General features: G+C 43.3%; 1 pseudogene; it reads left to right on the forward strand.

Annotated features, from left to right (window-relative positions):
* The first annotated feature begins 358 nt into the window (after positions 1–358).
* Positions 359–6,015, forward strand: LOC132648709 (ribitol-5-phosphate xylosyltransferase 1-like; annotated as a pseudogene).
* The last annotated feature ends 9,387 nt before the right edge of the window (positions 6,016–15,402 follow it).

Genomic DNA, 15,402 nt, shown 5'->3' on the forward strand with positions numbered 1-15,402 from the left:
TGGCTGTCACAAACACGCCGTGGCACACGCATGCACACAAATCCTTTTAATTATGTTCAGAATCTCCTGAAGCTTGATGCTTTCCTTTACATTGTATCTTACTGCCTTGCCTTCAGTGAAGAAATGAGAGTCCACTCTCATATACTAGCTGAATTTCTACATCCAAAGCTTTCTATTATTCTGTCCCACTTGCTCAGAAGAACTTGCATTATACAAATTGTACATCCAATGAGAATATTAATTTAATCTTATTCTAGATTTTATATAAAACGATTGAAATTTCCTTTGTTCAGTTTTGTTTATCTCTTGCTTGTGGTGTGTTGTTTTCGACAGCTTCATCACTGGCCGGGGTGTGGTTCCAGGGTACTTCTCCATAGAAGTGGACATTGTGGTCCTTGTGTTAAATGGAAGAGAAAAAGGAAAGATCTCCCATGCCACCCAGTGGTTACTGTAGGCACAGAATTTAATGCAAACCCAGAAACTGCGGCATCTGGCTGTTGTCTTGCTTGGAAATGAATACTGTGACAATGACTGGATAATGCAGTTCCTCAAAAGAAATGGAGGCTTTGTGGACCTGCTTTTCATAACATACGACAGCCCTTGGATTAATGGCGCAGATGTTTTCCAGTGGCCTTTAGGTGTAGCAACTTTGTAAGTACAAGATAAGAAAGGCATCCCTCTTATGGTGTTTTAAATGGCAGTAAGCTCACTGGTGATGAGGCAGGCCAATCTTTCCTACCATCAAAAAGAGTGGCCTAGAGCATAAGTGGCAATAGTATCTGCTTTGTTGTATTTTACCATCTTCTGAGGAGAACTGAAGAGTACTTGTTTGTTCTAAAAATGGATATAGGATAAAATTTTAAGCTTATTAGTGTCCTGAAGAGATGTTTAGCAGAGAATGAACAAAGACAGAGCCATAATTCTTGTGAAAACAAATACTGTTGTGGCAGTATTTTTATATGCTGTATACACATTCCTTGGGTTTGTGATTGGCTGACTTGATGTTAATCTCAACTATAAAAGCAGAGGTTAATTAAATGATAGTTTAGGGTCCTCAATATATAATCATCCTCCAGTTTAAAAAAAATGGAAAACATTTTTTAAACTTTCTGTGGATAGATTTTTAATAGTAAGAGATAGGCTCTCAGTAGTATATAAACTTTATGAGGTCAGGAGTTTTCTTCCCTGATTTAAAATAGCTCTGTAGAAATGGGCTATAGAGGTGGCTCAGCACTTAAGAACAATTACTGCTCATATAGTAAACTCAGATTCAGTTCTAAGCACCCACATGCTGTGTCTCATTGCCATGTGTGATTACAGTTCCAAGGCTCTGAATCCCTGTTCTGAAATCTGCGGGCGCTTGGCTACACATGGAGACAAGCAGGCATACAAATATACTAATATACACATAAATTAAAAAAAAAAGTAAATTTTAAAATAATGCTTATACACAGTAGGTACTCAGATATTTGCTGAGGAAGTGAATCATCTCACTGATAGAATTAAATCCGACATTCGTTATTATGTCACTGGTTACCATTTGTGAATTCAGACTGCTTTAGCTGTACAGATGTCACTAGAGAAATGCCAGGGACAGGTATTCCCACCCCTACATGGACAACATTCCAGGCGAACAGGTTTAGGCTGGGACCATCCTTAAAATTTCAAAAACTTTGTAAGTACACCCAACCTTCAGAAAAATCTATTTATTGAAAAGAGCCTGTATTTGTAGAAATATTTATACTTTTTCCACATTGTATGACACCACCTACTCACCTAATAGAAGACAGAAGCATAGTAATTCTGGTGTTGCCATCCTCACCTTGTTCCCGATGAGGAGATATTGGGTAGCATCTGGAAACCTTTTGGTTGTCTCAACTGAAGAGGGGGAATTATAACAACTGGTGTCATGGGGGTAGAGCCCAGGAATATTATTAAACATGGTGCAGTCTATGGCACTCTTTCAAACAAACAGTTATTTGACCCAAAATGCCATAATAATCTTATATACAGCATAGACTACAGGCACACATTTATATGCAAACCAGTGCCCATGGAATGATCCTCCTCTGTATAATAACAGGTTTGTTGTAAGCGGTGATTGATATATCTTCTAGTAAACTGCTGTTAGTCCTAAACAGCTGTATAACCAAATCACCATACAGAGACTGGGTTTATTTAGTTAACCTAGAACACAGTGTTGGGCAATAGCTACTCCATCCTAAAACTCCAAGCCCTCATGTTTTCCTAACATTTAGATTTCCCACGTTATACTTGCTTTTTGTGAAATATTAGATCCAGTCCATCTCCATGTAGTTCCAAGATCTGTCCTCCAGCTCTCTCTCCTAGCTCTCCTCTCCTCCCACTGCCCTCTGGCTCCTTCCCTCTTTCCTGTCCTCTGGCTCCTCCGAGCTCAACATTGTGTCTAATTTCTTTAGTTTGGCCTGTTTGCACACAGTTGAGACAGGATGCTTAAAATAAATATTACAAGGCAATATCCGGATTGAAACCGGACAGCTGTTGGGGGGGGAGGGAGATATCAGCATTTGAATGAACAAGGGTAAGGTGTATACATTTCAAAAGAACGTTATACCAACACAGGTTTTATTCATTGTTTTATTCTTTGGAATTTTTTTGAAATTAAATTTTCAGAGTTCATGATTATAACAGTATATATTCTTTTTAGTGGACAAATAGGACTGTTTATGTCTGTGGTGTACAATGTGCTTAGAAACCATTGTCCTTAACACATGGCTTAACAAGCCAAGCTGTGGGGCATCCTACCATATAGTACTTCATTACTTGCTTTTATAGATACAGAAAGTTTCCCGTGGTTGAAGCCAGCTGGTCGATGCTGCATGATGAGAGGCCCTACATATGTAATTTTTTTAGGAACTGTCTATGAAAACTCATCAAGACAAGCACTAATGAACATTTTGAAACAAGATGGAGGTGATAAACTTTTTTGGGTTTCTGCAAGAGAGCAGTACATTCAATGTTTGCATGGTTCCTTCCTGTTGTTCTCCAATCCGAATGTCACCTTGTGTACAAATAGGTTTCCAGAGAAACAATGGTAACTGCTTATTCCAGCCTCCTGTCTGAAGGTACAGCAGTAACTAAAACTTAGGAAACTGGCTTTTCTCCAGTCTTTCCCATTATAATCAGGAAGCAAGTATTGATGTAGTAATGGAAGTCATTTTGCAATAATATCTTTTGCTATTAAATAAACACGTGGAGTGTAAAGCTGATTGGCCAGGGAATGGATGCCTAATACATATGCTTCTAGATCTAAAAATTTATTTTTAATTAAGACAGAAATTGCCTTCTAGATGGATATCACTAATTACTATGAATTTAATACAATTACTGTTAATGTAATTGTATTAAATTCATTTACTCTGAGTTACCAAACAACTGCCAAATGCCAGAAACCATCTTACTCATAATAACAGTGAAAACAAAACAAAAACAGTGCCCTCATAGCACTTGTTGGTGGAGACAAGTAAAACAGTGTGTGTCAGGAGATGGTAATGCCGTGTAAGAAAAGAATTAAAGACAAGAAGGCCACAGAGAGGACTGAGGTGGAGGGTAGAACATTTGTTTTCAAGGAGCGAAGGAGAGCACCAGGTGGAGGGCTATATTATATACAGGCCTGAAGAGGGCACAAGAGTCAGCAGGGTCCATTTAGAGAGGGGAGCCAAAGCAAAGGACATAAGGCATGAGGGTGCTTACACAGCAGCTGAAGGGCTGGTGAGTGAGAGGTGGTATGAGAGAGGAAAGTCTTACTGGAGGAAAAGCACTAATAAAATGGTTCTGGTTGAGCTGAGCTAGAGGTCAGGTAGTACCCTCTGTGCTCCTGCTGCTTCTAGACCATTCTGTCCTTCTGCACCCGGAACCCCAGTTCTCAGTCTCATGCCAGTGTGTGTAACTGGTACTCTGTAGCCCTGAGCCTTCACCTTTGCCTTACCTTTATGTTTCCTTAAAGACTGGAGATCCAGTGCCCCTCTGGCTGACACCAGTCTTGTCTGAATTCTTGGTGACTTCTAAGTCTAGCCAATCCTTCCATCACCTTGGTATAAGGTTTCTTTCCTTTCTCCCCTTCATAGATCATAGGCTTCGATCAGCCATTTCCTGTTATGGTCATTCCTAAATGGACACTTGGATTTCACATACCACAAGGTTTCTCCATGACCTCGAATTCTAGCATTCCTGTTGGTAACCATCCTATCTTGCCATTCCAGCTCATTCTCTGTAATGGGACTCCACAGTTCAGCTGGAATTTACAACATGGTTTTTACTATTCCATGATTGTTCTTCCTGTCCTTGTATCAACTTCCGCATTACACAGCTTAAATTCTACAGTCAACCAGCCCTGCATATATGTTCCCCTTTCTAATTCCCCCATCTAGCGAGCCCTACCTGTCTAGTCTCCCCTTCTGCCCACTCCATAGCCATACTCACGCAGCTGTGCATAAGTTTAGACAGTTTGAAAGCTGAAGAACCCATCACTCCTATATTTCCTAAAGTATTCCCCCTTCGTCCTCAAAGACTGCTTTATACCTTCTCTCCTAAACTCTTGACACCTCCTCAGTCTCCCTTTAGAGATTGGAGCTTATTTCACTAAGAGAATACAAATGGAAAAGAATGCCAGGCTCAGCTTCTGCATGTATGTGGCCTATATATTCATTCCATTCTCAAGACCACAGCCTGGTTGAATGTTAAAATGTTTATTGCTTATGTCGTTCCCTCATCAGAACACTACAGGTGAGTCTTCTGTGAGCAGACTTTATGGTTTTTGACTGCTCACCTCAGTTCCTCTACTTCCACCTTGCTGGCCTCCCTACCAGTTCTTGGGCATACCAAGCACAAGCATGACCTTCATCTTTGTTTATTCTCTACTCTTCCCCACGTCTGCACTAGCCTGCCTGTTCACATACAGCTCTTGATTCTGAGCCCTTGGCAGTGAAACATTCAGTAATCACCCATACGAGAATGCAGCCCTGTCACTCCAGAAGCCCCTCTGTGCTTTTCCTCACAGGGCTTCAGACTTTCTAGAAAATGTCCTGACTTAACTGAAAGACCTAATGCCCACCACTGGATACAGCACAGCTGCATCAGAGTAAGCCGAGAGAACTCAACCTTCGGGAATTAAGGAGTGAATGAATACACCCAGTCGGAGATTGATCACCGGATATTTTTAAATATACAGCAATAAAATGTTCAGATCATTTTCAAATGTTCAAAACAAAAAACTTGTTTTAGGCAGAGTCTCATGTAGCACAGGCTGGCCTCAAACTCGGTATTTAACCCAGGATGATGTTAAACTCCTGATTCTTCCTATGCCTCCCAACTTACAGAATTAGGGAATTATATACCCAGTTTATGGATAGATGATGATCAATACTAGGTCTGAGTTCTAGCAGCTGGGCTATACCCACACCCCCAAGCCTTAAAGAAGTTTTAAGAAATGTGTTTGGTCCAACATTTTCATTGCCTCTCACATTTATCATCTCTATGATGTGTTCACAATTTTGATAACTGACATTAAAAGATTTGCTTCAAAAAAGATGCCATAGGAAAGGAAAACTTACAGGGATTTCTTTGTTGTTTGTTTAATTTCCTAGGTGGAAGCCTCAGGAGACAAATGAAAGACTTAAGAATTACCAAGATGCTTTGCTTCAGAGTGACCTCACTTTGTGTCCTGTAGGAGTGAACACAGAGTGTTACAGAATATATGAGGCCTGCTCCTTTGGCTCCAATCCTGTGGTAGAAGATGTGATGAAAGCTGGGCACTGTGGAAACATGTCCAGTTACCACAGCACTCCTCTGCAGTTACTCAAGGCCATGGGTGCCCCCTTTATCTTCATCAAGACTGGAAGGAGCTTCCTGCCATTTTAGAAAAGGAGAAGACTAACTTTACAAGAAAAGTTTCAAAGAAGAAAAATGTTACTTCACTGGTACCAACACTTCAAAACAGAACTAAAGTGGAAATTTACTACTATTTTAGAAAGCTCATTTTTTTATAAATAATAAAGGTTAATCATACCTAACTGTAAGTGTGTGTTCTTAAGTGTGAATATGTACAGCACTTGATAAGGCGGCTCCATCAACTCAGTTTCACGGAAGGGACCACATGTTCTCCTTTTTGGCTACTGCTGTATACAAGATCAAAGAAATGGTGATATTTTACTGAGGCTGACCTGGCAAGATACTGACACAGGCAGCCTGAGGGGGTCACAATCAAAGTCACATTTAAGTGGGATTCATTTAAATGGAACTAAAATTCTTCATTTCATATTTTTAAGGTAATGTGAATACCCCATTTTTAAAAAAGATTTATTTATTTATCTATTATGCAGTATTCTGCCTGCATGTGTGCCAGCCGGCCAGAAGAGGGCACCAGATCTCATGCTAGATGGTTGTGAGCCACCATGTGATTGCTGGGAATTGAACTCAGTAACTTTAGAAAAGCAGCCAGTGCTCTTAAACTCTGAGCCATCTCTCTAGACTGGACCTGGGATTCCTATCACCCGTGGTGCTGTTGGGGTTTATTCTGTATTTGTACCTGAGAAAAGCAATGTGAGACAAGAGACTGAACTACTAGAGAGGAATTGTTGCCTGAGCCCAGAACAGAGTAGGAGGTACAGAGGGCTCAGTGGTGAATCCTAGCTCTGCTGCTAAATAGGATATTAAAAAAAAATCACTACCTGCATAGGCCTCAGTTTCCTTATCTTTAAAATGTGTTAGTTCTTAGATCCCTGGAATGGAATAAACTCTTATTGAGATGATTATTTAAAATTGCTTAACAGAAGGGCCTCTGGCTTAGGCCTTGTCTTAGTCACTCTTCTGTTGCTGTAAAGAGACACCATGACCAAGGCAGCTTACAAAAGAAAGCCTTTCCCTGGGGGCTTGCTCACAGGTTGGGAGGGTGAGTCCATGGCCACAAGGGTATCACACAGGGTGGCAGGCAGGCATGGGGGTGGAGCGGCAGTGAGGGCTTCCATACGAGACAGCAATCGAAAGACAAACAGAAAGAGGCCTAAACACTCAAACAGCAGTGCCTATGGGGACAAATTCTATGGGGCCTATAGTTGAAGCATCTAGAGGCTAAGAAAGGAGGGGTGCTTCCTCCCGGGGATTGAGACCAGCATAGGTACCACAGGAAGCATCGGCCTACAGCCTCAGCCACAGCAGCCAAGCAGTTTCTACACACCAACTGCATTTGATCATCGCTATAATCTGTGCCTCTTACTGTTCCTGTTGAGAGAGATGCTGTGTGGCTCAGCTGCCCTCAAACTCATGGTGCCTCCTCTCCTCGACCACCACACTCAGCTTCAACAGACTTTAACAGGAAACATTTTAAAAATGAGAGACAATGCCTTACCCACGCTTGATTTCACCAGGGTCTCTGTAATGCAAACTTACCTGGAAGTTGTGATAAGGTATCCCGTGAGAAAGAGTACAAGAGATAACAGGTTTTATTCTGAATTCCAGTCCATCCTGGGGAAGGGATTTCAGGAGGAACCTAGGGTATTTTGTTCAATTTTGAGAGAGTTAAATGCTCATAGTCAGTTTTGCTTAGCTTTTTATTCAGTCCAGGAGCCCATCCTATGGAATAGAGCCCCATACAAGGTTAAGGTGGGTTTTCCCATGTAGGTAATCCTTCACAGGCATGCCTACAGATTTGTCTCCGGATGCCTCTGGACCCCCACAAGTTGACAACATTAACTACCACTGTGTTCACTCAGCAATCAATATGACATGTTGAGTGTTTGTGGATTAACATTTCCAAGTTTGGGGAATACTCGCTAAAGTGAGCATTTTGCACACATTCTCACAAGAAACCCACAAGATGACACCAATATTCCCCTAATATTCCTAAATGGAATCTGGAGGCTAAAGATTCTGTAAATCAGAAATAACGAGGATGTAATCCCAGCACACATCTTCCCGAACCCGGATTGACTCTTCTTTCCTGCTGTCTGCTGTTTCCTGTGGACCTGTAACTCCTTGCCACTGGAAAGCAGGTTCACGCACGCAAGATGAGCACTTCTGATCACGGCTTTATACCGATTGATCTTGTTCCTCACCTGGCCTTCAGTGCCATCATCTTTCTCAGACTGAAGAACCAAACCTACTCCCAAATTTGAAAATGGTGGACAGCTAAAGTCTGGGCTACCTGAAGTCTGGTTCCCCCATCAGTCCTGTGTGACTTGGCTCCACCTTGTGGTGGCTGTTTTCTTAGCCCTCTGCTCCTCTCTTTCGCCTCCTAATTTACATCTTTTCACTCTTCAGAGGTATGTGATGAGAACTTTGCCTGCTGGTGAGATTCCAGCCCTCTCTGGATAGTCCAAGTTTCCAGAAGCAGAGCTTCCTGTCCCATGTGACCCTTTACTCTTGGTGGAAGCAGGCTCTCAACACATGTCCAGCACTGTCTGGACTCCCAGTGACCCCTGACCTCACAAAGTGCTTGCACTTACATGTTCAGTGGATAGTGTTTGGGATCCAGTCCTGGGACATTTCATAACCAACATCAGAGCACTTTAGAGTCTGTTTTAAACTCAGACACACCACTTCACACTTAAGATGACACTTCTCAGGACTAATGCGCATATGGGGCACAGGGAGATCTCGTCCTTCTTCGGAGGGAAGCCTGAGATGCTGAAGTTCCAGTAAGTTCTGAGGAGGTGTGCTACAAGGGCCATTCTGAGGAGCAAAGACACCATAAGTTCCAAATATTGACTGGGAAAAGAATTCTCCAGGTGAGTCTACTCATGTGAAGCTCAGAACTAAAGCACATCAAGAGAGTAACCTTATAAAAGTTTTACTACCTGAGTGCCAGTGACTGTGCTGCCAAGACATTTTTCATTGAACACATCTCTACAAACTAATTGTTTCTTCAGTACACTTTTCGTCTTCACCTACTCACCTGTAAGAGCATCGGGCTTGTACTCAGGTCCATCTGTTTCCATTCTGCACGAGTCACAGTTCACTTACAATGGATCTGCCTTCTTTCCCCTCACCTCGGTAATTCTGAACACCTACCCCAACCAGCCTCTCCTTAGGACAACAGTTTTCTGCACTTAGAATCCTACTAAGGGTTCCCATGTGTCTGATGCACAGTGTAGTCAGAATATGAATATTCCAGGAGCCTATACCGATGAAAATATTAAATCCCATCCCTTATTTTAACAAGATGGTGTTAGCACTCCAAGGAACGCAGCAAGAGTTAGGCCAGACAAGAACTGTCAGCTGCAACTCAACAGTGAGGATGAAAGGTGGGATAGTAAGTATTCAGAGCAAAGCGTGACAAAAAGATCTCTTAGCAGCTGCAGATCTCTGCCCATATTCTAGAAGGCAAAGGTCAAGCTCTCTTTTCCTTACACTTCGGTAGATGGCATTAAGGGGGTGCCTGTTTTTCTAGCCTCTTCCCTACAGACACAGGCTGTGGCATTAGTCTTGACTTGTTGATAGATATTTGCCCAGGGAGAACAGTCTAGGGTTGGTGAATGGCGCATAACCTCCCCCTGAACCCCAGAAAAAGAAGCCCCAAACTAACTGGGGCACTGTGTACCCTCACTTGTACAGGCCACTGCCACTCTTGACAGCATGTTTCCTTCTGATCCATACTATCACTTAGCTTTTGAGGAAAGTAATGTTTGCATGGCTTTAGCTCATTCTTGAGGAAGAGGCCAAGAACCTGAAAACCCGAGGCCTGGTGCCCCAAGCACCAGCAGCATTCCTATCGTTCTGAGTTGCTCCAGGTGTCACACACCCCACAGGCCATCAGAAGTGGTTAGTGACAGGGAGACAGAATGCTTGTGCCCTAGAGCGATCCTTCTCCCTCAGTACTGAAAAAACAAAACACAGAGTCGGAACTCCACAGAGCTTTCTATAAGGGGACTGAGGAAATGCCACCTGAAAGAAAAGATTAGAGAAGATCAGCTATGTGAGAAGTGTTCTTTGACACTGCGACCTCCTTCTGTCTTCGTGGCCTAACTGACCCCAGCGCCAAAAGAAACCTGTGCTCTTCCCCTGTGGTTTCTGACCTTGAACCACCATGTCCGGTGTGGATAAGACATCTCCCAGTAGACTAAGGGACCCTTCAGCCATCAAGGGGACAACCCAAGAACTCCCAGAGAACGCCCAGCTGACCTGCAATTTGACTTGGACATCGGAAAGCTGTGTCGCAGGTGGCAGCCAACACCTGAGTAAAGACAATCCAGCCTACTTCAGCCAGAGCCAGTTACTTCTTTTATATCTATTGTAATGAATACAATAGATATAAAAGAAGTAACAGGGCCAGAAGATATTTCACCTTGATGGTACAAGACAGAAAAAAAAAAAAAAGATAAAGTAAATGGGCAGGTACAGATAAAGCTGGGATTACAAGCACCAGGTGGCCTTGCCCCTCTCTCATGCCTTCCTAACTTTTTGTTTCATTGCTGCTGCACAGCAGGGCTGGGGCCAGCAGGATTGTCCACTGGGTAATAGTGCTGGTCAGGTGAGCCTATGAACCTGAGATGTAGCCTCGGGATCCATCATGCAATGAGGCTCAGCTTCTAAAGCTTGTCCTCTGGCCTCCACAAATACACAATGGGACACATTCATGCACTCATACATGTATGCACACACACACACACACACACACACACACACTGTACACACCTATGCTCTCTACAAACATACTCTGTCCACACACATACTCTCTCTCTTGCTAAATGATAATTTAAAATAGAAAAACTCAAAACTAAAGCAGGCTTGTAGAATTGTCCTGTGTCCACCAGGAAAAACTGCTTGGACACAGGGTTCAAGCTGATAGAAAATATTAGTGAGCTGGCAACTACACTGAGCACTCAGGATCCTAGGGTAGCCCTCAGCTTTTCTCAAGGTGAGCTTTTAAGCACAAATCCCATAACCTGTGTTTGAGGTCTGTCTTCCCCTCCTTTTGCTTGAATCCCAGACTTGGGAAACCATCATTGTATTCTTCTCTTCCATGAACCAGAGATTTTCAGATTATATTATCTCCTAGAGGTGAGATAATACAACATTTATCAGGTTTATTTCACTTGACATACCTTATCCATGTTCAGCCATAATTTTTCTTCATATGAAAATTCTTCCATTGTGTGCATGTCATGTATGATAAGTAATCTTGGGTTGTCAACTTGATCACATCTGGAATCAACTAAAACTCAAGCACCTGGGCACATCTGTCAGGAATTCTCCTTTCTTTCTTTCTTTCTTTCTTTCTTTCTTTCTTTCTTTCTTTCTTTCTTTCTTTCTTTTTTCTTTCTTTCTTTCTTTCTCTTTTTATTTTAGAACTTTCTTTTTCTTTTTCTTTTTAACTTTCTAAAAAGATTTTCAAAATTATACTATAATTACATTTCTCCCTTCCCTTTCCTCCCTCCACACCCTGGCATTTCCCCTCCCTTCTCTGCTTCAGATCCATGGCCTCCTCTCCTTTCATTAATTGTTATGGCATTGCAAATATGTATATCAGTATGCATAATCCCAAATATAACCTGCTAAGTCCATAAAACGTTGCTGGTGTGAGGAGCTTCCGGGAGGCTGTTCTGCACTGGGCATTTAATCGGTGTGCCCTTCATGAAGCTGGCTCCCTTCAGACGGGATTTTCCTGGACTGGGTCATTTGAGAGGGATCCTTTGGGTTCAGATGACCCACCCTAAATTTGGGCCACACCTTCCAGTGGAAGCCTGAATAAAAGATCCTGGAAGAAGGGAGTCTTTGCCTTTTGTCCAATCACCCTCCCTTTCTCTGGCAAGTTCATCCATCTTGCTGCTGAGGCATTTCTTCAATGGCATTACAGCCTACTTCTTTGGGATTTCAACATATACTGAGGACCAGCTTAGACAGCCAGCTTTGTAGACTGAACAAACTACGTGGATCTCGAAGGTGGTAGGGATTAAACCTTGGCCTTTGTTTATGGACGGCAAATGCTCAGTAATTGCTGATCTACAACCTCCCTTCCTATATAATGTATTTTATCATTTGGGGCTCTTTGTATCCAAGGCTGACTGTGAAAGCCCCACGCTGCTTAAGATGACCTTGAACTTCTGGTTCTCCTGCCTCTGCTTACAGACTGCTAGGAGAAGAGGCATGCCCCATCACATGCAGTTGTGTGTGGTCTGGGAAGCAAATCCAGGATTCTTATTTGCTGGGCCAAGAGTTCCACCAAGTGAGCTCCACTCCACTCCAGCCCAGCTCTGCTACCCCACAACTCAGCCCACACATGCTGACTTCTTTGAGAGAGCCTGCACACAGGCACACACACACATATGCACACACGTACACACGTGAAGACAGACAAACACACACCAGAAGGTACAGAAAGAAAGAACACAAGATTAAATGTCAAAAATGTCAAACTGTGTCCAGAACATGAAGTGGGGTTTGGAAAGGCAGCTGTGACGACCATTGTTGACTGTGAACTGGATTCCAGTTATCTGGTATTATGTAAAACCCCAAAATGAAAAGGCACACCTGTGAGGGATTCCTTGCTCAATTTTAATCCTCATCTTTGAAGAGGGAAGCCGAGCCTCTAATCCAGGCCACACCTTCCGCTAGAAGCCTCTATAAAAGGTGCTTGAACTAGGGAGCATTTGCTATTTGCCTGTTACTGCCTCGCTGAGAAGAAGTCCATTCCTTCACTGTCCTTGCGGTCCAATTGTGTAGAATTCTGGCCTTTACTGAAGACCAGCTGAGACATCCACACTCATGGACTGAAAAACTAGTGGACTTTTGGACCTTCCATTCATAGGCAGCCATCTCTGGACTAGCTGGACTTCAGCCTGTAAGTCATCTATCTAAACTCATCTATCTATCTATCTATCTATCTATCTATCTATCTATCTATCTATCTATCTATCTAGTGTGTGTGTGTGTGTGTGTGTTTGTGTGTGTGTGTGTTCTGTTACTCTCTAGATCCCTGACTAAGCCTGCCAGCCTTGTAAACAAGGGGAGCCCAGTTGTCCAGATGTTTTGGTTCTGCCCCTGCTGTTCTCTGCTCTGAGAAGTTCCTTTGGGTCAGAGAGGAAGGCAGGAAAGACTGAGAGGCACACTCTTCTCTGTGGTTTCTCTCTGCCCTCTTGTGGCCGTGGCCTGAATTTGCAGGGTGAGAGGCACAGCCATTCCACAGTGATCCACTAGGATAAAAGGCCGCTGTCTTTGCTCACCTTTCAGAGTTTATTGCAGTTCAGTCATTTATTTGTGTTGGGGGTGCGGCAACTGCTGGCTTGCCATAGCACATGTGGAGGTCGGAGAATAATTTGGGTGACTGGGTTCTGTCATTTTATCTTGTGTGACTCAGGAATTGCCCTGAACTGGTCAGAGTTGCCAGTGAGCAGCTAACCGGGCTGAGCCATCTCATTGTTCCTCCGTTCTGTTTGGCAACGATCAAATCAAATATAATCTACAAAGCTTCGCCACTGTTCAATCACATGTTATGAGTTTTATGGAGATATGGTTATGTCTCTAGATTTTTGGGAGTGAGAAAAGCAGCTACAAGCAGGTTTAAACACATGGTTTAGTCTCTGTCTTTCAAGGTTTAAGGACATAGAAGCTTCTCAAACTATTTCTAAAAGCTTTTACAAGGGATAACTATCTTTTCATTTATTACATTTTTTTTCTAATTTTGTTTTGTACATTTTAGCAAAGATTTTTACTTAGTTCTCTGGTACACTGTTTTTCTGGGGAAAAAAAGAGAAATTGGCTTAGTACAAATCCTAGCTTTTATTTTTTTAAGATTTATTTTTAATGTATATGAGTGTTTTACTTTCACATATGTAAGAGCAGTGTGTGTGTGTGTGTGTGTGTGTGTGTGTGTGTCTGTGCGTGCGTTTCCTGCTTAAAGCCAGAAGAGAGTGTCAGCTCCCCTGGCACTGGAGTTACAGCTGATTGTAAACTGCAAAGACAGGGCTAGGAATCAAAGTGTGGTCTTCTAGTAAAGCATCACTCTTTACCACCACGGAGCCATATCTGCTGAGTCATCCTAAAAAGATCTCTCCCGCCAAGTAGTGGTGCTGCAGCTTTTAATCCCAGCATTTGGGGGTTTTTACATTTATTTATTCATTATATGTGCTGAACTTCTGCTCCTCTGAGTTCTTACTGATCTTGGGTTTGCTTCAGCCAGCAGGAGTTCCAACAGGAATTCCAGGAATGAAAACAAGCTTTAAGATCCTAGACCTGGTAGATGGTGGGCAGGGCCTCCATTCACCAATGAATGTTGCCCTGGTGCATAAAACCACATCATAACCAGCTTGTGGAAACTGGCCTTCCAGAGCCTTGATAACAGTGGAGGGACGCACACAGTAGTATTGATTCTAACATGTGTTGACTGCTGTCTCTGGCTGAAAGTCTCTGACACTCATTGTGATTTCCACAATTTCATTTTCTACAGTGGCTCCTTGTGCCCTACAGGGATCATTCTCCCTCAGTAGGGAAAAAACAAAACGCAGAGTCGGAACTCCACAGACCTTTCTATAGGGGGACTGAGGAAATGCCACCTGAAAGACAAGATTAGAGAAGATCAGCTATGTGAGAAGTGTTCTTTGACACTGCCACCTCCTTCTGTCTTCCTGGCCTAACTGACCCCAGCTCCAAAGGAAAACTGTACTCTTCCCCTGTGGTTTCTGACCTTGAACCACCATGTCTGGTGTGGATAAGACATCTCCCAGTAGACTAAGGGACCCTTCAGCCATCAAGGGGAAAACCCAAGAACTCCCACAGAACGCCCAGCTGCCCTGCACTTTGACTTGGACATCAGAAAGCTGCATCTCGGGTGGCAGCCAACACCTGAGCAAAGACAATCCGAGTAGAACCTCTATAAGGCAGCCTTGCAAGCAGGGTAAAAGAATGAGCCCTGAACAGCCAGAGAAAGGCCAGAAGAGGAAATGCCAAGAAGACAAAGAGGATGATGTGTGGTCCGAAGAGCCAGTCCAGTCCTGGAAGAAGCCGAAACAGGAACAGCATGAAACAGAGCTTGGGGATGAAGAACCTGACAAGAGCCGAATATGGTCACCCCAGGAAAAGGGTCCGTTACAGCTAATGGCCCCAGAGTGTGCCAAAGGCCCTGAGGAAGAGGCTGTGACTGAGGAGTCTGTGGGTGGAGGCCAGGGTCTCAAACCCCCTCACAGCAACAGGGAGGAAGAAGTTCAGAAACACCACCATGAAAAGTGCCCAGGGCTGTTGGAACTCCTCCAACCTGATGTCCCCGTGAGCTTTGGCCCTCACAGCACTCACACAAGCACCATGGACACCTCGAAGACTATCAAAGGTTGTGCTGAAGGGCAAAATCATGAATCGGAAACACCTCAAATCTGCACAGACAGTGTCAGCAATGGCATGCCCAGCAGCAAAGTGTCAACACCTGAGGTCAAGAAA

This window comes from Meriones unguiculatus, chromosome 17 (genome assembly GCF_030254825.1).
Source record: "Meriones unguiculatus strain TT.TT164.6M chromosome 17, Bangor_MerUng_6.1, whole genome shotgun sequence".
Taxonomy (NCBI): Eukaryota; Metazoa; Chordata; class Mammalia; order Rodentia; family Muridae; genus Meriones; species Meriones unguiculatus.